Raw genomic sequence first — 23318 nt, forward strand, 5'->3', positions numbered from 1 at the left:
CTGTCTTACAGCAACACTAGAATCTGTTTTGGCTTCTAGACTGCTTCTCTCTCCCAGCTTCAACAGTCTCAGCTTCAAAGATTGTTGATCAGTTCTTTTAACAAGCACCTAGCTCCCATCCCCAGCTTTTTGCACACCTTCGTGTTTCCAGTAGTTACCCCATAGCTGTATTGCGACACTTCCAGGCTTGGATAACCTTGTCAATCTTGTATCACAGGACTTTGGATTTATAACAGCTTCAACAACTTCCACACATTTCTGTTTCGGTCTTAATAGGGCTGGTTTCACCTAAGGAAGTTTCGATCTACTGGCTTTGGTAATGCTTGTTCTTCTCATGACTTCAGCAACTTCTACAACTGCAAAGTATTTGTTCTGAATGTTTCAAGAATTGTGTTTCACTGGAGAAACAAAGTTAGGTACACACAACCACCCTAATGATGAATTTCAACTTAAATACTTGCATTCCTTTTCATTTATGAAGAGTGCTGCTTCAACGTAAATTGGGAATCACAATTACTTACACACAATCTTTCTTTGATGTCAGTATTTCTTGTAACGATTCAGGAAAGTCAACTGCTACCTCTCGAGTGATTACCGTTCACGTTCTCTCTCCTAATAGGAGACACCCATCCACTCCGGTAATGGTTTTAGTAGAACAATGCAAATTAAAAGGCTTTTCTTATATGCAAGCACTTTAACTTGTGCTACACACGTGTATGATACAATTCCTTTGTTGCAAAGAATTCCGACTTAAAGTTACAACTTTTACTCGCTCCCACTTCTATGGAAGTGTAAATTTATCTGGTTACAGTTACCAGCAAGGTGTTTCCTGTGAATTGAAGTATGGAGCTTCACTCACCGGCTCCAAAGTCACAACGGTTTCGGGCTGCTTCCACTTCCCAACTTTCTTTCAGTTTCTACTGCTTCAGGCACTCCTGGGTCTCACGCCACTCTGCAGTACTAGTTGTCTCCGATCCGGCCTCAACCTTACAGAGTTTCCTTCTCTTCTGCTTCCCTCTGCTTGCTTCTGCAGACAGATCTCGGGTAGTTGCATGGCTTCAGCTTTGCATTTACAGCCATTAGGCACACTTGGAAATACTGTTAACTTCTCCCAGTCTCTTCCAATGCAGCCACAGCCAAACAGGGTTTGTGAGCACAGGACCAAGGCAGAACCTTCAGGGGAAATCTGCTCTTCTTTTGTCACAGAGTCCCTCAGGTGGTAACATTTCCTTGTGAACTGCCAGTCTTGTGCGCTGCTTCTTCTTCTGCTACTGCTGCTGACCTACCAGCTTCTGCTCCAGCTTATTTCTGATGATTTTTCCTGATGCAGCCTTTTAGGCCTCTCATGTGGAGCAATTGCCTGTCCTTTACCCAGGGATGTCATTTCACCAAAATGCCAGGGGTAGCGAAAGTGACATCACGCGACCCTTGACCTCTGATGACATCAGAGGAAGTGATGTCATTTGACCCCACCTCAAAGTGACATCACAGGAAGGAATGGAACGCAACCTTTCCCCCCTTGACAAAAGTGGCATCACAGAGCATTGTTTCTAAGTACACTCTGAAAAATATGGTTACAATATCACTGTAAAGTGATATACATTTATACAAGAATGTATCACAATATGTATCATTAAAATCAGCATGTATAGGCCCATATTACCAAATTTCTGTGAATTCAAGCAGACATCCAAGGCCAAACGATAATGATATGTTATTATATTGCACCTACACTTAAGCGTTTCATACAAATCAAATATACCTACAATATTACCCAACCTGTGTTGGTGCACATTTATCAACCTCAGCAGGATGAAAAGCTGAGTTGACCTTGCCGGGAGTCAAACCTGCTGAACCCACACACATTGCAGCAGCGAGTGCTCAACCCACTGTGCTATCTTACCGGCTATAGCTGTCAGAAAACCAGCCACTCCAGAAAGAGCCACATATGCTTTTTTTTTTTTTAGTGGTAGCAAGGGAGACATACGGGGTCGCAGCAGCGACCCCTGGTGACCCCTAAATGATATCCCTGCCCTTACCTCTCCATGCCTCTTCAGCCCTCTTCTTCATCATAGTGCCTGAGGGATTCCTTGGCATGTAGTCCATTTTAAGGTAATTATGTTTTTCCACTTCTTTAACATTTTTAAGGCTGGTGTTAAGATTGTTGGCTTTAACCTTATTAGAGACAGTTGGAATAGTAAAGACAACTTTTCCGTCATTCTTTTTGATATGCCTTTGGCGTTAAGGAGGATATTTAATTTTAGGGGTACAAAAGGTCTGTTCTTGAGATACAACAATTTGTTGGTTTACACCCTTGGAGTTTAACTCCCCCTTCCTTAGCAGGAGGTTGATAAGATTTCCAAATGACAATAAGCCAGTTCCTCCACCCAGGTGATTTCCCACAGTACACCACCCTCAGGATTGGGATCAGGAAGCATCTGCGCTTTTCTGGCCACCTGGGAGGAGACTTTAGGCAGGGTCTTGGTGGGGGATCCGCAGGATTCTCCACAGTTAGGATGAGGTAGCAGCTTCCTTCCCCTGGCCACATGGGAGGAGACTTCAGGCTGGGGTTGGTGATGACTCATAAGGATTCCTCATTTCCCTTCCCCTAAATACCTGACCCCCATTCCAGGTACTTTTTCTTGACTTGATCCAGCAGCCTCGCCCATATCGAAAGGAGGTTTCTGGGTTTCCAATCCCAAACAGGGTCTTCTGATGGAAGTCCTTCTTTTTCCCATAAGTTAATTGGGGAATAAGGAAGAGAGGTTTTCTGCTCCTCCTTTATGGAATACTTGGTTGTTTTAAAAGTTACTTGACACACTTGAAGGATCCACTGATCAAAATGGGGAACTTCACTGCCCAAAACCAACTGAGTTGGAAGATCAGGTATGACTGCCACTAACAATGATACCCCCTTTCCCAATATGGTAACATAAACTTGGGTTAATGGGTGTCTCTTTGGCCATTAACACAACCTACTGTTATCTGTCCTGTGGGTTTCTGATCTCGATGAAGAAGATCTGCTTTTGTGGCAGATCCCCGGCTTCCCGTATCTAATTGGGCCCACAAGGTTCTTCCTTGGGATTCAATATCTACTCTTCTTTCCAGTACACGGCATAACATCAGGTTTTTCGAAAGACATGGCTTCTCTGGAGTGGAAAGATATAGTACTCTCATAAGATGGTCTGACATCTATCTTTTTCCGTCTTTCTTTAGGGAGTTGTGGATAATGTAGTGGGCACTGATGTACCAAATGTTTGTAACTCCCACAGATAAAACATCCCATAGCTATTGGAGGAGGATTCCCACAGGAATTAGGACCTTCCAAAGACCAAAGAGAAATCTAATTCCTCAAGATGTGAGTCTTCAAAATGGTTATATTCTGATCTTAGAGTTTTTTTAGATGCTCCCTCTAGTTGGTTTACTATGCCATGGTTTTTATCCCTTGGTCTTGAAAGATAGCTTTTAGGTACATGGCACCTGTCCCTTTAACCTTCGCAGGGTGAGGGTCCTTTTATGAGATACTGTTCTTTGAATAATTCTCAATTTTAGCTGGGTTCAGAGGGGATTCTAAATGATCAAAGTCTAAATAAAGAGTTTCTTGGTGGTCAAAATGTCTGGGCTCTGGAAGGTCCTGTTCAAAACATGTTAACATATGAGTGGATTCACCTGCCATTTTATCAAGGGACTCACAATTAGCTTCCTTCACTAAACAAAGGGAGAAAAGTTTTTCTGATCGGTTGTCATTCACATAGTTCTTAAATGTATCATTGCTCCATATCTCCCACACAATATCATTTAATATAGCCCCTATGAATCTTACAAGAATCTGGGGATGTGTTCAGGAATATCAACTTCAATTCCTTTCCACAGGAAATAAGGGACAATATTTTCAATCCCCTCTCTTCAGATGGTTTAATGTAGACAGATACATTAACAGGATAATCTTTCTTTAACTGTAGTGAGATTAAGGTTTTGTCCTTTCCTGGGATTACAAATACTGAGGACAAAAAAGATGATATAGGTTACCCTCTACAGATTTCCTAACAGGAGAAATGGCTTGACTAGACAATTTCTGAAAAGTCACACCTACATTAACACGGAAAATCCAATATCTTTCATGATCTTTTCTCAATGTTCCTACCCCCAAGATGGCAAAAGGGTCTGAGGTCATTTCTTCTCCTGTTATAGATGTGATAGAGCCAGGGTCTGGTGATTGAGCATATGGCCTAGCAAGGGAGGGAGAATGTCCATGTCAGTCTTCCTCTGATTTAACGTGGATGGGGTTAATGTCTATCATACTCATGTGGGATCCCCAGTTTGTCTCAGCTGAATTTGATCCCACTCTGACACCATATGTGAGGGGTCAGAAATGTAAGACGACACAGAGGTAAAGTTTTCTCAAAGTTTGCCATTTATTAAATGAAAAGGGGTGGGATAAATGCCTATCTTTCCCTGTCCTAACAAGGATGTCCCTGCCTAGCAAACTAAAACTAATGAAAAGTGACCTAATGTCCAAAATGTCTCTGACCCACACATTAATATACACAGCAGAATTATGTATGCCTAATTTTAGTTCAACAAAACAGTTTATCAATTCAAACCCAAAGGTTTTGTAACACACTCGTTGTGACCAGGGTTCATCTCCCTTCCCCTGGAATTATTCAGGAATACTTTGTGCAGAGTTCTGATTCAACACAGTTCTGTTCAATGTAACACAAAACATCTTTTCCATTCACTCTCTTTCCCCCTGAAAGAGCAAATTTCTTTCCACAAATGTTTGTTCACAATTCAAAACAACTGTTGTTCCCACAGTTTCCTTCTTGAAAAGGCAAATGTCTTTTCCTCAATTGTTGTTCACAAATCAAAACAACTGTTGTTCTCCACAGTATCGTTCTTGAAAAGGAAAATGTCTTTTTCTTCAAAACACAAGCTCCAAACCAAAGACATTTTTCTTTTCATAATATCCAACAATTGTTAACACATCACACCTTTTTCAACCAAAATACTTTTGTCCGGATAGCACAACAACTACTTTTGGTGAGGCCAAAGCTTGCAAAGAAATGATAAGGTTACTACATTCTTTCCACCACACCCTTTTGCAACAAAAATACTTCTTCAAATCATCTTCTTCTTTCCTGCTATACTCGGCTGCCAGGACTAACTACTATGATCCCTTTCCTGGCATGCTCGCCTGCCAGGAAGAAAACTCCTACAACTACAATCATCCTTCATGGCAATATTGATCACAAGATTCTCCACACCAATATCTCTTGGAGGAAGGGTTGAACAATAACTGCATTTCCTTACAGTCTCTTCAGTCTGGGTAATGTGTGTTCCAGTTTTCCCCAAACTAGAAATTCAATATAGAAGCATTATTTTCAGATTGTCTTTTAACTACTTTTTGACAGCCTCTTGACTGTTTGCAGTGTGGGTTAGAAGTTTCCCCCAGTTGATATTCCAAAAAGGAGGAGTTGCGCCCTTGTCGCCTCTATGTGGTTTCACAGTCTCTTGGCTGTACGCAATGTAGGTCATAGGCTTCCCCAAATTGGTATCTCCTATCAGGGGAGTTATGTCCTTGTTGTTTTAGTGTGGCTTTCTCACAGTCTTTTGGCTGTTGGCAATGTGGGTTATAAGCTTGACCCAATTGTAGTCCCATGTAAGTGGACCACTTTGTATTCCGCACTGTATTTGAATTGTGACAAACTATTATTATAAATCGACCTAGATATGAATCAGGCCACAACTGAAATGTTTGCTTAGATAACATTTATAACATTTGAACCTTCACGCATTGTGCCGCGTATGCTGCATTCTCTACCATTACAGCTCAGAGCTGCTTTGTATCCACAGTAGTTATTTTGAACTACAATACCCAGGTTAACCATTCCTCAAAGCTACGGCGGTAGCGCATTAGCGTCAGCGTGTTTGTGAAGCTGGTTATCGTTGGTTTTCACCGGATCAGTGCCGCCTGCGGCCCCACTCTTCATCCTGCATTCACCAAGGTATTGGGAGCCTTTCCTTCACCTACATCATGATTGCTATTTCACAGATCATTCAGGGTTTGTGTAATGTCAAGAAAATTACCCCACCAAATAACCCTGCGTTCTATCGTGCAAAGCATGTCGCCATTCTGGCATGATACCACTCTATGGCAGATCCTGCCACATTCATCCCCCATTAGCTCATCCCAAATGCTTGTAAACCTTCAGGTCAAGGTTGGCGTTGGCCCATATGTCGGAGAGTCCCCCTTCGGCCCTCTCCAGACGCATGCGAACCCCTGGGATGATGTTGCAGAGTTCCCATTGGACCCCTCCAGATGCCTGTGAACCTATGGGATGATGCGGATGCAGGTCGACGTGTTGAAGAGTCACTGCACAACATCGCAGCAGATATTTCCCCTGTCCAAAACATGTCAACATATGAGTGGATTTACCTGCCTTTTTATCAAGGGACTCACTATTAGCTTCCTTCACTAAACATGGGGAGAAAAGTTCAATTGGTTGTCATTCACATAGTACTTAGGTTTATCCTTGCTCCATATCCCCCACACAATATCATATACTCATTCTCTGACTTTATAACCCCTATGAATCTTAATGAATCACACCATCAGGCATCAATAAGCACATCTGTACAGCCCCTCGGGCTAATATACAGACCAATAAAAGTGACTTGAAGGCTTTGCACAACCTTAACCAGATAAATCGCCTCACAGCCAAGAAGCTCTGTTACTGACTCTCCGCCCAACACGTGTACTAAACCCCACTCTGTACCCTCAAGTTCTGATACCCTCAGTAGCACAATCTCCACAGGGTTGCCACTTTCCTTTTCCGTCTTGAACACCCGTTCCCATTGTGTAGCATGGGGTAGAAATCAAAGACTTTCTGACAGTCATCTCCAGAAATGTTTGCAGTTACTGAATCCTGGCTCAACAAGTCTATGCCAATAGATGCTACGGTGGCCCTTCCATCTGACTACTGAATCTTCAGAGCTGACCGCTTAGGTCAGAGAGAGGGAGTGGTAGCCCTTATGATTATAAAACATCTAGACTGCTGCATGGTCAATTACTCAAGCCACAATTCAAGGAACAATTTCTCGAACTTCTCAACAATGTCACCAAAGCAAAGACAATGTCAAAAATATAGGGTTTACCTGCACTTAATCTCTGGTTCGTTGGGTATATCCAGAGAAATGTATAACGGGGTGAACCAGTAGAAAGAGGATGACAGGATTATCTAACACAACTTCTTCAAATGCAATTTTATTTGTCAAGTACAAAAATATATAAATGTGTATATCATTTGCCAATCTCTAATATATGCAATACATCCAAATATCATAAAATCAAATACAGATACAAATTCATACTCACACTCAAACTTTCTCCTTCACTCATTCATACTTATACTTTTACACCAACCGCAACAATGGCTCTCTACTTTGCTACTGAATCTTCAGAGCTGACCGCTTAGGTCAGAGAGAGGGAGTGGTAGACCTTATGATTATAAAACATCTACACTGCTGCATGGTCAATTACCAAAGCCACAATTCAAGGAACAGTTTCTCGAACTTCTCAACAATGTCACCAAAGCAAAGACTCCAACGATCATACTTGGCTACCTCAACCTGTGGGCTGATTCCATGTAGACAAGCAAGTGACCTCCTTACTTGCTGCACTAGACACTATTGAATACACACAATGGGCCAAAGGACCCATGCATGTTGGGGGACACACTCTGGACTGGGTTTTGATGCATCACCTGCATATCTCAGATGTTGTGGTTCTCTCTTGTCACTGGCCCGATCACTATCTGGTGAACTTATTTTTTCACCCACCAGCACCACTTCCTAGATTGGACTCTGCCCAGAAACCACAAACAGCAGACATTTTAAAAATGTAACACTTGTGAAATTCTGACTGTCATTGGCAAATAGGCTACTTCCTATAGATACCTTTACTGACTCTATTGAACTGATGACTCACCTAATGGCCACTATCAGCTCCGCCATAGAGACATTAGCCCCAGTAAGAGTTAAAAGCATCAACCCTTAAAACGACAAGAACACCTGGTATAATTATACCATTATTCAACTCAGACGCACAAAAAGATTCTTGGAAAGGGAATGGCGCAATAACCCTTGCCACCCAATCCATCAGTCCCTATAAGCAAGCAATTAAAACGTTTAAAGCAGCTATCATGGAGGACAAATCAGCAAATTTCAACACAAGGATATCCAATGCACGATCGAGCTCAAGGGAACTCTTTAAAATGCTCACAGAAATGGTTGGATAGTCCACCGTGAATCACAATCACATCAGAGATCCAGCCTGGTGTCAGGCAATACACAACACATTTTCATCTAAAATTACAGGGCAGCAGCAAAGCATTGGAGACAAACAAGGGAGTTTCTGGGCCCCAGAGAGGCCTTTCATCTGCCCCCTAGTGGCTATAACCCCCAGAATAATAACATAACATTCAACTTTAAGCAGTCTATCGAATCTGAAATCTATAGCATGGTCCTATGTATGAAACCAACGTCCTGCTTGGGAGATAGCTGTCCAACCAACATACATAAAAGTTCACTCAAAGTACTGGCCCCCTGGATCACCAGACTGGTTAACCTCTTGTTTAGTGAAGGCATGGTCCCTCATTCAATCAAGGAAGTATGGATCATGCTGCATCTTAAAAAGAGCAATTTGTATCCAGCCATAGCAAAAAACTATCGGCCCATAGCAAATGTCCCTTTATTTCTTAAAGTCATGGATAGAGTAGCACACCTATAGTTCCAGGATTGTATTGAAGAAAGCAGCATCCTGGGCTTATGTTAATCCGGATGGAACGTGGCATGGAACCGAAACCGCTATGTTGGATTTAAAATCTAACTTGACCAGCATAGTGGCTAGAGGACATTATGCCCTGCTGATGCAGCTGGATCTATCAGCGGCCGTTGATCTAGTCGACCATTCCCTCCCGGTGACCAGATTAAAGGATCAGGCCTGCTGCTCCAGTATAGCGGCTCAATGGATCACATATTTCCTGGGGCCCGCAACTTCAAAGTGGCAATAGATTGCACTAACTCCACCCCAACAGCCATGACTTGCGGAGTCCCACAGAGGTTCCTGTATCACCCCCTCTTTGTTCAACATCTACATCAGGCCCCTGCTCAGTCTCTTGCACCACCTGGGTGTGCACAATGCCAACTATGCCGATGACATCCAGGTCTTCTTCGAGCTGTCAGTTGACACAGGACTCTCATGTCATCAATTCAGTCTACGATGCAATCCAAACCTGCATGGCCTCAAATTCCCTAGCTTTTAATAGGGATACAACCGAGCTCCCGATTGTGTCCTCAATGCCACCGTTGAAGAAACTCAACCCACATTACGGCAGCTATGTCGTCGCAGGCAGTAAAATCAAAGTAGCTAAAAGTGTGAAGACACTCTGCGTGTTCTTAGGCACAGAACTCACCATGAGACCTCAGGTATCGCACATGACCATGTGGATAAATGGCCAAGCTCCATAATCATATAGGCCCATACATCTCGACTAGCTGTAGCTCCCTATTGGCCTCTGCCTTAGTGAACACCAGGTTGGATTACTGCTTGCTGGCACTTTGCAAGCCAAAATCCAATCTCTTCAAGCCACTCAGAATGGCGCAGTCCGTGCAATCCATGGTCTCTACAGACGAGACCATATCTCAGATGCCAGAATAGCCTTACAGTGGCTGCTGATAAAGCACAGGATCACTCACAGGATTTTGACTTTATCCTACAATTGTTGGACAGTGTGAGAAACCTGAGGGTATCCTGACTCCTACTCCACCTGGATCCTCTTCTCAGGTGGCCAAGGAAAGGCCATCACTTTTGGATACTGAGCCTGAGGGTGGAGAAGTTAGGGAGGATCACCTGGGTGGAGGATCTTTGGGGATTGGGAAGAGGGTACCCACTGTTGACACATGGTATGACCCTTTCCCTTTTGAGAACCAACCTAACCCTTCCCCGGCCTTTATGGGCAATTGTACAACAGCTCTCTTCATTTTACCTCATTCAACCTACTACACTACTGGGACAAGGAGGAGGCGACTCGGAGTAGTGAACACCAATAGATCAATTCACCACTCTAGTACTGCGATGAGGAAGATGCCTGCAGAGTACTGTAAAGGTTGGGCATGTCCCTTTAATTGCAGTCAGGCAATGCCAAATGGGAACTCACACCTGCAATCCGTCAAGTGGTTGTAGGTGTACAAGAAGCAAGGAAACAAGCAGCACTCCGACCAACAGGGAGTCCTGTTTACAAGGAGGCAGCCGTGGTGGATCCTGCAGAGAAGCCAGGATGCCGGCAGACGGACCCAAGTACATTTGGAGCCCAGGAGCAGGCGGGCCATAAGGAAACCACAGGTGTGGGAACCTCCATGGTTGGAGATAGGCAGTTGAAGCTGCGGGCGAAGAATAGGAAATAAAGTTACCACCAGCGTCCACGGAAGGGTATCGGAGCTGCCGGCGAGCACAGAAGAACATCAAAATAGCAAGCGAGGCTCGCAGATAAAGGAAAGCCAACGGGAAAAGCTGAAACTCAACAGCGCAGCTGCTCAGAGGGAACGCCAGCGACCAGTGAGTGAAGGGAGAGAGTCACTCGAACCAGGGTACTCCTGGGGTCTGTGGGGAAGCAAGGCGAATGCCGAACGAACAAAACAGCATGTGAATAATGAAACGAACCAAGGGCCACAGGTTGAATTAATAGAAATGTTCTCATGCGCCAACAACATATCAGAATTAAATAAAAAGAAAAGAACAGTATATAAGGAGAAAAACAGAAGGCCCCTACTCGGGAGGATTCAGGGTATGCATACAAAATACTGAAAACAGTTCAGTCCAGGCCGGGAGGATCCTATATCTCATTACAGGCCCCCCTGCTCGCCTTGGACACTTTAGTATAGCTAAATCCGTCCTCCCCGCCCAACATTCAGGGGAGGTAATGGTGAGCTAATTATAACCGGGCTCACAAAAAGTACATTACACCAGGTGGGGTCATTCATTATGTCCAACCTGGTCGACCGTCCGCTGGGTACCAACCACATGCCGCATTGAGTGGCATGCCTCAACAACTCCCAACCCCTTTCTCCCTCACCCATCCACAGTCCTCTCCTCTGGCATGCCCCAGCCATGCATGCCCAGTATGTTTCACTTGACATTCAGATGTACTGCTCATACAATTCCCACAGATGTTGTTCCCTTTCCATACCTCATCTGTTAGCATACGCTTGTCTCTCCAGACTACACATGCTACCCACCGGACCCTCCCAGACTTTCACAAGCAGGCCTTGGCAGCAAACAACAACGTATGTATCACCTTGATCACATTGCCATCCTCATGGTGATCCTCGACACCCACACCAAAAAGCATAGTTTTAGGTTCCAGGGCCAGTGTTACCCCTGGTATTGCCCCAACTGTGCCCTGGATCTTCTCCCAGAACTTCTGTGTCACCAGTCATGACCAAAACATGTGTCCCAGCATGCCTGGTCTCCCCCACACACACCAGCAATTAGCTGATGAGACAAATTATATTGCAGCCATCCTAGTTGGAGTCTATCTTTGGATTTCTCTGTTGTCCATGTTATAGGATACCTCATTAATCAGTGTGAAGAAGCTATTGAGGTCTCTGCAATCTATCTGGGTGTCCAACTCGACCGCCCATTGTTCAGCCAAGATCGTATTCCTCCCTACGCTGTCTGGGATGCTTAACAAATAAAAAGGTCTTCAATTTGGGAAATTTGAGCTGGTCAGTTTCTAACACTAGCACACAATTCGAGGGGATAAATGTGAATGCGCTCTCAGTCGTCTGGGCACGGATCACCGAGATCACTGCCCTGTGTTGTAGCCAAGCTGTACTTTGCAAGCCTAACAACGTCCTGGCCTTGGGGAAGGGCAAGGGGGCTTCCCCACCAAACAGATCCATTATACGAACCTGCCGCCAAGCTTCAGAGTCAGACCATCTTTCCTTCCCTTCTGTGCTGGTCATGAGAAGTGTACCCAGACTAAGCCATCCAAGGATTGATTTATAGACGCACCCCGTCTTCTTCAGTAGCTACAGCCAAGACTTTAAGGTTGGGCTCATTATAGGGTGCGAGGTAATATGGCACGGGATGCGGTTCCATGGGAGAGCCACCACTTCTCGAGGTGAGAGGGGTCGTAAAGCAGGTAATTTCGGATTCATGCCAACTGGCCTCCTCCATAGGATTCAGCCAATGGTTAATCCAGCAGGCCTGCACTGCCAAGTGATAGGAGTCCCACGCGGGAAGCGCCATTCCTCCATCTTGTTTGGATGCGCAGAGCCATTCAAATTATAGCCCAGCTTTCTTGTGACCCCAGATACATTTCCCGATATGTCTATCAAGATTGCGCCACATCCCGATGATATAAGATTATAAGATGCAGAATCATTTGTGCCAGGTATACGAATTTGGGAAGATTGTTCATTTTAACCACTTTGATCATCCCCTGTAGTGATGGGGGTAGCAAGTTCCATTTGAGAAAATCCAATAGAATTTTCGAAATTAGAGCAGGATAGTTATCTTGAACTAGCAAGAGTACAGATTGGCCAAGTTATCTTGTTGGTATTCATTTACAGCCTAAATGGGGCCACCCCCCCCGGGTTCAAGTGAATATATGTATGGAGCGGCATAACCCCTGACTTATCATAGTTTACCCTGTAGCCTGCCAGTGTGCCAAAGCTGTATAATATGAATTGGATCCGTGGAAGGCTAAGCATCCACTTAGCAAGGTATAGAAGGCATTGTCTGCGTGTAATGAGATGCAGTGTTCTTTCCCATCCAGTGATACCCTCCACCTCTGTATCCCAACGGATCTTGGCCGCGAGCGGTTCAATGACTAAGGCGTAAAGAAAGGGTGACAAGAAGCAGCCGTGTCGCGTCCTAGCGTGTAACTGAAAAGGGGGTACAGGTAAAGCCATTTGTGATCATCACCTGTCACCAATGGAAAAAACCTGCTCACCTGAATCTTCTTCAGATGATGGAGTAGGTGATTCTTCCAGAGGCAGAGATGATCCTTTCTTTCTGGCAGATCTCCTATCCTTGAAGAGATACAACCTGTCTCGGGAAGAAGCCACTATGCCCGCTGGGTTTCAGCCAAGGCAAGAGGCCCCTGCCCGAAACGACCAAGAGAAGGGGAAAAAGCCAATAAGCTAAAAAAAAGACTTTTCTCTAAGTCCAGGGCTGCTGATGGATTTGTGCAGCTGTGAACACTTGTTAAGGAGTAGAAACCACAGGTATCCAATTCCAGTTCTTCAGAGCTTGGTGGAGTTGTAAGCATACCAAACAGAAGGGAAACCTCTGTGAACAGAAAGTGGAGAAGCTACTCCTTCAGGTGCGTGTAGGGATAGCGCAAAGCAGCCAACATGCAAGGTAGATAGCAAGCTAAGGCGGCAGAAGGGAGCCAAGAAATGTGAGGGGCAAAACCCAGAATAACAGGAGGAAACAGAGGAAGAAACCGCAGGGATCTAGTAAAGTGAGCAGCACTCGTAGGGCGGGCAAGTCAGAGAAAACAATGAGAAATTAGACAGCCGGGAGCCAAAGTGAGAAAATGAAGGAAACGCAGCAGTGGGAAAACAGCATCTTATCCCACAGTGAAACAGCCAAGGGTTGCAACGCTAACTCCGAACTCTGAATGTAAAGGGATAGCGGCCACCATGTTGGAAAAAGACTAGACCGGGTAGTTAGTGCTGGCTGCTACGTGATGGAACATTAATGGCACCTTGTGCACCACTGACTTCAAAGCCACCAGAGAGGGCGGAAGGTGACAGTATGCCCTCTTTTACACCTGGCGGTTCCAGGTTTTCCAGGGTGCAGGAGATGGAATCGTTGCAACAACTCTGGTGCCTGGATTCGTGACACAGGTTTGCAGGAATTTTCTTTAGTTGGATACCTCTTCCACTGTACGAGATATTGAAGTCCTCCTTTGTGGTATCCCCAGTCACAAATGCGGGAAACCTCATATTGTAATGGTTCTTGTTTGCATCTTTTTCATCTTGCGACCAAAAGGATTGGGTGTATAAGGGTAAGGCAACGAGGAATGAAATACTGGATAAAGTCTCTTTAAGGAAGGAGGTAGCGTTAATCTAAAAGCCACAGGATTAATCTTGGTAAGGATCTCAAAAGGTCTGATGTATCCTGGAGACAGTTTAGAAGGTCGGACACATCTGGGCAGAAATCTAGTTGAAAGCCATACCTTGGATCCGATTTCCCAATTCAGGGTAACGTTCCTGTGTACATCAGCTTGTTTCTTGTACTCTTCTCTCCTCCTTTTCAGATGTTCGTAGGCATCCTTGTGAGCTTGTGAGATATCCCTCAAAAGGAAGTCTATGGAGGGAACAACAGTATCTGGAAGTGCTGAACTGGGACGGGATTGTGGGTGGAGAACATAGTTGCAGTAGCATGGACTCATGCCCTATCGCTGTATGCATGGGGTTATTGTAGGTAAACTCTGCCGTGTGCAATAGGTACACCTAGTTGTCTTGTCTTGGATTGATAAAACAGCAAACGTACTGTTCCATGGTGGAATTCAGCCTCTCAGTTTGTCCGTTAGTTTGAGGGTGGTACCTGGATGAAAGGGCTTGCTTGATCCCTAGTAAGTTACACAAAGTCTTCCAGTAGATAGAGTCTACTACACATGCCTAGCTGCCATCTCCCTCTGAGTATAGCTAGCACGAAACGCGTGAATGTAAACCGGAACTGTGGGCTCATAGGAATAAAACATCCACTCCAGATACTCACCTCTCCTATCACTATGCTCTCTCTCTACTCTGCACCAACACACAATAGAGCGCAGCTACACCCCTCGATCAATTTCGGCCTAGCTGCTCACATACGAACAATACTCCATGAACACCTCAACATCCTGCTAGAACGCAGCTATAGCCCATGAAACAATCGGCCTAGCTGCACACATCAGCATCCTACACAGGCCTAATGCTGCCAGAATACAATATCGGAAACCAATCACCAGACTGCACACATTCAACTGATCTCTCATTGCCACCACACCTAATGTTAGGATACATTGGCATAGCTACCATCAGGCAATCGCATCAGCTGCTCACATATTGACTGCACCCAAGCCCCATATAATACCCTACTCTCTTGATTGACCTGATCTACGGTCCACAAGGGCGTTCATCCCACAAGCACTTTGGGGTCATACCAATGATATATAGAGCGCTATATAAATGCCAAATAACATAACATAACACAGATTGGGAACCACGGTCAGGGGTGATGGACTCTGGTATGCCGTGTAGATTAAATAAGTCTCGGGGGAAAAAAACTGTTGCAGTTTTGGATGCTGTGGGAATCCTCAAAAGAGGTGCAAAATGGGACATTTTGCTGAAAGATTCTACTGTCACCATATAGCAGTGTGCCCTCTGGAGGGAGGAAGATCCATCACAAAATCAGTAGACACGTGAATCCAAGGTCTGGTGGCGTAGGGCTCTGTTACAGATATCCTATTCGTTTGTTTGTTCTGTATTTGCATTGGGAGCAGCTTGGGCATGACTGACATGGTAGGCCACCAGAATGAGCGACGAATGAGATCAAGTGTGGCATCATAACCATTGTGTCCAGCTGTCCTGCCTTCGTGACCCCATGACATGACCTTCTTCTGAAGAACAACATCTGGAACCACCAGAAGGGTGTTACAGAACAGGAGACCATTCTTTCTTGTAAACTCTCAGTGAGATAAACAAGGGTCCATCCCAGAAGAAGCTTCTCTCACCCTTTGTAGAAAGGATGACACGGCACAAAGGAATCTGTTTCTAGGGAAGAAAGATTCAGTAGTGGAGATGGCAGGAGTTCCTGTGGAAACACTTTGTAAACAAACCATCGGCCACAGTGTTCTCGCCTGAAAAGTTACTCACCTGAATCTTCTTCAGAGGATTGAGTAGGTGATTCTTCTGGAGGCGGAGATGATCCTTTCTTTCTTGCAGATATCCTATCCTTGAAGAGATACCGACTGTCCTGGGAAGAAAACCACTATGCCCACTTGGTTTCAGCCAAGGCAAGAGGCTCCTGCCCAAAAGGACCAAGAGAAGGGGAAAAATCCAATAAACTACAAAAACAACTTCACTCTAAATCCAGAACTGCTGATGGATTTGTGCAGCTGTGAATACGTGTTCATCAGTAGAAACCGCAGGGATCTGTTTCCTGTTCTTTAGAGCTGGGTAGATTTTTTATGCATAACAAGCAAAGGTGAACCCTTTGTGAGCAGAAGCTACACCTTCAGGTGCACATTGGTATAGCGGAAGGCAGCCATTATGCAAGGTAAATAGCAAGCAAAGGCAGCAGAAGGTAGCTTAGAAAAGCAAGGAACCGAAACCCAGAAGCACAGGAGGAAACGGATTAATAAATTGGAGGGGTCCGGTAAAGTGAGCAGCACTTGTAGGGTGGGTGAGCCAGAGGAAACAATGAGAAATTAGACGGCAGGGAGCCAAAGTGAGAGAGCGAAGAAAAATTCTGCGCTTGAAGGGCCCTTTGGCCATCAGGTTTTCTTCTTTTCCCATTGTGTCTTTTCACCCATCGGGCGTTGCCTCCCTGAGAGCTGGAATCATGAGTGTCAAGGAGGGGAACAGTCTCAGGGCCCAGAATATCACGACCGGACAGAAATTGCCAAGCCTCCATGGGGGAATCAATAGAATGGCAGCTGCCGTCTAGCTGAAAGCACCACTGCCCAGGGAATTTCAGGTAATAACGGTGCAAGGACCCCCTGAGCGCCTCAAAGATGGGGTGGAACTCTCACCGCTAGGTTGGTCTCCTGAGTGCGCTGATTCAGAGTCATCATCTCTGCCAGGATCACCTGAAATTGCGCTGTTATATCCTAACCTTATTTATCTGCTGCAGCTGCAATGTTCAGCGAGGAGCCGCCTGTCTTTGAGCCAGCGTGCTGCACCTTGGGACTGGTTGCGCGACATTACGGTTGTGGTTTGGACATACTCTGCCCGCCGCTCCCGATACATGCAAAGCTGCCTTGGACACTGATGAGTGGCTCTCTATCTGTGGTGCAGAGGGCTCAGGACTCCCTCCCAGGAGTTCTAGTGTCACAATGGCTGCTGCTCCGTCTGCTCCTTTTGCTAGTGTCCCTGGGTCAGAGGCTTCCCTTGTGTGTGCAATGTGGTGGCAGGCCTCTATAGGCGGGGGCACTGGCCCGCTGGAGGTGGACGTCTGCAGGCTTTGAATTGCTGGCACACACATGTCCCTCACTTTGCCCTCCAGTTAGCGCCATGTTGTCTATTCCTGCAGTATGTGTGGCCATGTATGTGCCGCTGGAGGGGTGGGGGACCATTCATGCACGCAAGCGAACCACCTCCATCAGGAGCAACAGCGCCCGTGTTATTTTTACAAAGTGGGTCATGGGTGGTGTGAGGGGACTGTCTGTCCCAGCCAGGTGCAAGGGCTATGTTGAGATCCCACCCAATAAACTTGAGTGGGCTCATATCCCGGGCGCACTGTGTAAAAGCATACACAAAAAACACAGAGCTATCCTCAGTCAGGCCATAGATGTTTAAGAGGGTAACACATTTCTGGAAAAGCATCCCCACTCACTAGGAGAAATCGCCTTTTTGGATTCCGCTGTGTGTGTAGTCGGGTAAAAGGTAGGTGCTAATGGATAATGATGGAGACCCTTCTTTTGTGATGTTAGGGAGCGTGGAAGGCGTGTCCAATCCACCCCTGCCCCAGTTTTCCACCTCCTCCTTATCCAGATGGGTTTATTGGAGTAATACTATACGCCCCCCTCATCCAAATTCAACATCCTACGCTGTTTAATCGGGTCATCTAGGCCCCGAATATTTAGGGTTATGAAGCTAACAGGAATCATTCCTACCTGGTACCCTCCGTCAGCAATTTTCCATCCTTCCCCACTGTAGAATGATCCCCAAACCGCCCACTCAGCCAAAGCCATTCACCCCAGTCTGCTATCCCCCAGACTCTGCAGCGTACATCCCAGTCCCATATTACAGACCCCATCCCAGGCATATGAACAGTCAAAACTCGCCTGCTGCACCATATTTGTAGCGTCCACCCATTCTCCCCAGTAGAGCAGGGAAAAACCAACAAAAAAGAGAACAAAGATAACCGGTGAACATGTAAACATTGGGCCCTTGAGTCATGAGCCCAATAAGACAACAGTAGAACCAAGGCAGAATCGGGGAGCAAGGGTTTTGCAGGCCTCGCTCCTGACTGGCAGATGCCAAATCATTATACTTCGAGCAGATACAGTCGAAATAACAACAGGGGGGAGAGATGAGCCACATCTTAGAGCTTCAGCAGTCAGTCATACCCTGATTCAATTGCATTCGAGGGACACAAGACTTGGCAGGTGACACTTTAGCATCCGTGATTGGAGCCGCAGAGGAGCCTATGCACCCAGGTGGTCTGCCATTGCTGGTAGAGGCGGCACAGATGCCGACGGTGCAAGGAGCCCCAAAGAGGACCCGGGAGGGCAGTGCGGCATACCTGTCAAGGTGGCAGTTTGTCCAGTCTTGTCAGCCCTGCAGCTCTTGAAGGGCACTTGGGCCGTCTGATTTTCTTCTTTTGCCATCCTGTCTTTTCACCCATCGGGCGTTGCTCCGTGTTGACTCCCTGAGAGCTGGAATCATGAGGGTCAAGGAGGGGAACAGTCTCAGGGCTCAGAATATCATGACCGGAAAATAATTGCCAAGCCTCTGTGGGGGAATCAAAAGAATGCCAGCTGCCGTCTAGCTGAAAGCACCAATCAGCCGGGAATTTCAGGTAATAACAGTGCAAGGACCTCCTGAGCGCCTCAAAGATGGGGTTGAACTCTCACCGCTAGGTAGGTCTCCTGTGTGCACTGATTCAGAATCATTGTCTCTGCCAGGATGGCCTGAAATTGCACCATTGTATCCATATCTCATTTATCCACTTCAGCTGCAACTTTCAGCAAGGAGCCGCCTGTCTTTTCGCCAGCCGCCGCACCTTGGAACTGGATTTGCGCGACATTGCGGTTGTGGTGTGGACATACTCTGCCCGCCCCTCCCAGTGCGTGTAAGGCTGCCTTAGACACTGATGAGTGGCTCTCTATCTGTGGTGCAGAGGGCTCAGGACTCTCTCCCAGGAGTTCTAGTGTCACAATGGCTGCCGCTCCTTCTGCTCCTTTTGCTGGTGTCCCTGGGTCAGAGGCTCCCCTTGTGTGGGAAATGTGGTGGCAGGCCTCTATAGGTGGGGGGCACTGGCCTGCTGGCGGCGGACGTCTGCAGTCTTTGGATTGCTGGCACACACCTGGCCCTCACTTTGCCCTCCAGTTAGCGCCATGTTGTCTATTCGTGCAGTATGTATGCCCATGTATGTGCCGCTGGTGGGGGGGGGACCACTCATGCACTTACTTTGTGCTCTTTTTTCTGCTGCTGGTGCTCCCTCATGCTCCCATTGCCAGGATCCCTGCAGGTGTTTGCCAGGTTGTTTACAGTGCCCAAGGTCATTATGGCCTATCCCAGTGTTTGTCCTGCTATCCACCTGGCCACGCTGCTGGCTCTATCGTGGCATATCCCGACGGGCGTGGCAGGCTGTCCTGTCCTCTGTTGATGGAGTCTGGTAACCCAGCCCGCCACAGGGCACAGGCGCTGGATGTGGCCATATCGTCCTGATGTGCAGGGGGCCCGCCGGGTCTGGTTGACTCAGCGCTTGTGGCTGCCAGGGCTATCTTCATGCTGACACCCTGCAGTTCCGTGCAGCCACCGCCAGTCCATTGCTGCAGGCCGCGGTAGGCCTCCCTTCTCCAGTGCCGCAGTCACACCCAGCTGTCCTGGAGCCTGAGACTGAAACTAAGCATGCCGGTGTCTGTCCTGCGCTGATTGCCTCCTCTTTCAAGGCTCATGCAGTCTCAGAACCCGGCATAGCGGCGGTTGATCGCTCCCTTGGCACTGAGCGCTATTGGAAAACCGCCATCACGCTCGGGCTCTTGAGCGCCCTCACCTTATAGCCCATTTTAAAGCAAGAAGATATTGCCTGTTTGAAAGCAAAGAGGCAAGAGAGCAAGAGTGGAAGATAGCAAGAAAACATGGCCGAAAAGTGTATAAAATCACTACAAAGTGAACTTTATGCATGAATACAGTATGGCAAGTCAAAGGACTGGCCAAGGACATATGACACATTGTGGCAAAGCCAAGAGCCTGACAAGGAGAAGCCAAGGGAGGGTCAGACCTTCGCATAAAGCCAAGAGGCTGGCAAGGAGAGTGTAAGGAAGGCATGGTATCAAAGTAAGACAGACACAAGTGATTAATGGGGCAGCATCTAGCAACAGCATCCTGGCAGGGGGTGAAGCTGTATCCCCTTTGGCTGGGCACAAACTCCCCCCATATAGGAGCGAGCTTCACCATGCGGGTCGGGTGGCAGGGCTGGCCGAGCCTCTTCATGTCCGGATCGGCAGGGCGCTGCATCCCACCTTCGCCACCCATGTTATGGGGGGCCGTGGGTGCCGGCCAGCACTGATGAAGAGCCATAGCTCTCAACTCACCCGCTTTTGGCGGGTGTCACCCACCTTGCAAAGGGCTGACTCACCCACCAAGCCTCATGCACGCCCATTCATTCCAATGACTAATCCCCCACACTAACGTGAGATGGGGGTTTAGATTCTATTAAAGACAAGGAGGCAATTATTATGCATTACAATCTTTACTCTGAAACCACAGCAGCAAAGAAAAAACTTTTACAAACAAAAAAGTTTCAACAACAGAACTAGATAAAGTTCAATGTCAATGCATGGGGAACTCCCCAAACCATCATGGAGGATAGGTCATACCCTGCAGGGGACCAATGAGCAGGGACCCTCCTTTATATATGTCCATTACTCTAACCCCAACCCCTCTTTCTGCAGCTGACTTGCACCAGACGCCCAATGGAACGGTTGAACTGTGTAGCGCAGAGAAAAGGATCCAGCGAAACCGGAGATCTCAACCTTTCCGCAGCTTGAAGCAATGAAGAAGTTCTTCTGATAAGACTTCTCACCCGAAATCACGCACTCCAGAACTTGGAACTGCGATCCACACTCCTGAGCAGAACCTCAACTCGTGCCTGTAAGAACAACAAGCAAGAAGGGTGGGTGGTTGGGAAGAACAACAAACCAAAGAATGTTCTCACTTGAACCACCTGTGTACATGCGTATCACAATTGTCATATCATATCATATCCAGGGTGGGTGGGAGGGATAATAATCGCCTCCTTGTCTTTAATAGAATCTAAACCCCCATCTCACGTTAGTGTGGGGGATTAGTCATTCTATGACAAGACAGGAGGCTCATATTATGCAAGTTCAAAGCCCTTGCATCTCATTAGTACGTACAAAATGATCCAATATAATAGATAATATAATAAAATAATAGGAAAGGAAACATTTTTTAAATGCTTTCATTAAATCAATCTGTTGACCAATCAGAGAATTGCCCAAGACTAGGTTGCCCGAAAAGCTGTCTTATAAGGCAAAGTCAAATCCACTGCAAGAAAAACAGGAAATGTGCCAATTCCAGCGTTCCTTACAGGCCACCAAAACCAACTGGTTAAAAGAGGGGAAAACATTGAACAAAGTTTTCCTATACTAATAGGTTAGGACAAAACCATCTGAAATAAACACCTATGTTGTTCAATCAAATATTCAAAACACTTAAATTCGTACCATTTTTGGGGACCTAGAAAGCAAACCAATGAAAACAAACACCTAGCTCTCCTGGAGATAAAGAAAAGTACCCCATAGGGGTGAAAGTCTTATAGGTTCCATCCCATGCATTAAAGGAAGATATCGCATTAGAAACAGGGCATGTCACAGAACTACACTGGGGAACCAAGAGGGAAAGACAAATCTTCAAAAGGGTAAAATGGGAGTAAAAAATAATTTTTATAAATTTTGTAATAGGACAATCCATCCTGAGCGGAGCTGAAAAGCAATAGAATTAATCTACAATTGTCTTCAGACATATGTGTATACTAAGGAGGGAAGTCTTCTGGAGGCAGAAGCAGAATGGAAGAGAGGGCCCCACCTGAGAATCTAAACCCGTCAAACCGCCAACACGGAGACCCTCAGACCTCCCGAACTCTTGAAGAAGGACTCTGCTACCATGACAAAAGGCAGATATTATAAACCTGATCCTTAAGAGGCCAAACTTGGCAAGAAGAAAAAATGTATCCGACATCCAATCACTACCATTATAGTGATATCTAAACTCCTTTGTAGGTATGCCCGGTGCTTGAACCTTGATCCCTCCTACCTGGTGATAAATCCCCTAGCGGATCAAAAGTAACCGAAGGAGGACACCAAATTTCCAAAATCTTAGCAAGACTCTAAACTGCAAAGAACTGATCACTAAACGGTTAAACTGAAGGTGTACACCAGAAGAGGTCCAACCTATATTTCAGCCAATTTGCAGATCTTTGAAGCTCACAGCACCCTGAGCTGGCACCTTACTGCAAACAAACTCTTGTGAAAACCCCAAAGGTCCACCTGCCATGCAGGTGACTATGATAATCAAGTCATCAACCAAATATATATCCCAGCACTCTGGTAATCGTAGCGGCAGACACCGTCTGAAAGTTAATGTATAGACTCTGGAACGCATCGTGATAGAGGGTCATAACGTGGATGGGGGATAGTATCACTCCCAGACCCCTCTATCCCACCAAGGGATATTGAGCCTTCCCAAAAGAGGAGAAACCTCCCCCACTTATCCAAAGGAAAAACCTTGCAATCCAGAAAGAAAACTACCCTGAGGACCACATTAAAGCCCCGCTTTACACCGTTAAGAGAAATAAATACCCACTAGCGCCTCTAACCAATCCCCTGACTGTGAACAGACTCCGGTTAACTTATTGAAATACCAGATATTAGCACAAAGGAAAGTAACAGACGGGAGGGAAAAGCTCAGTGCGAGTCTGCACTGGTCACCCGCCAGAACTCCTGTAAAAAGGAAAAAACGGAAACCATTGGATACTCCCAGAGGTCTAATATTATGATGCAATCTCCCCCAAGGATGGCAGGAAGGGGAATGAGGGGGAAAGAACTCTGGATAATTATCAATGCCCCGTAAATGCAAGGTTGAGAAGAAATCTGGGACCACTGTCCCCTCAAACCCTGAGGTCTGAGTCACTGTATTCATGTGAGGCTGACTGGCCACTAAGGGAATCAGGGGAAGGAAAAACTAAGCACATTGTCCATAGCAAAACAGTACTTATACAGTACTACGAACCCTCAGGTATATGAGTGGTGCTTATCACTAATATGAACGTTGTGTGGTGTGAGGTG

This window comes from Ambystoma mexicanum, chromosome 4q (genome assembly GCF_040938575.1).
Source record: "Ambystoma mexicanum isolate Mex_15411 chromosome 4q, UKY_AmexF1_1, whole genome shotgun sequence".
Taxonomy (NCBI): domain Eukaryota; kingdom Metazoa; phylum Chordata; class Amphibia; order Caudata; family Ambystomatidae; genus Ambystoma; species Ambystoma mexicanum.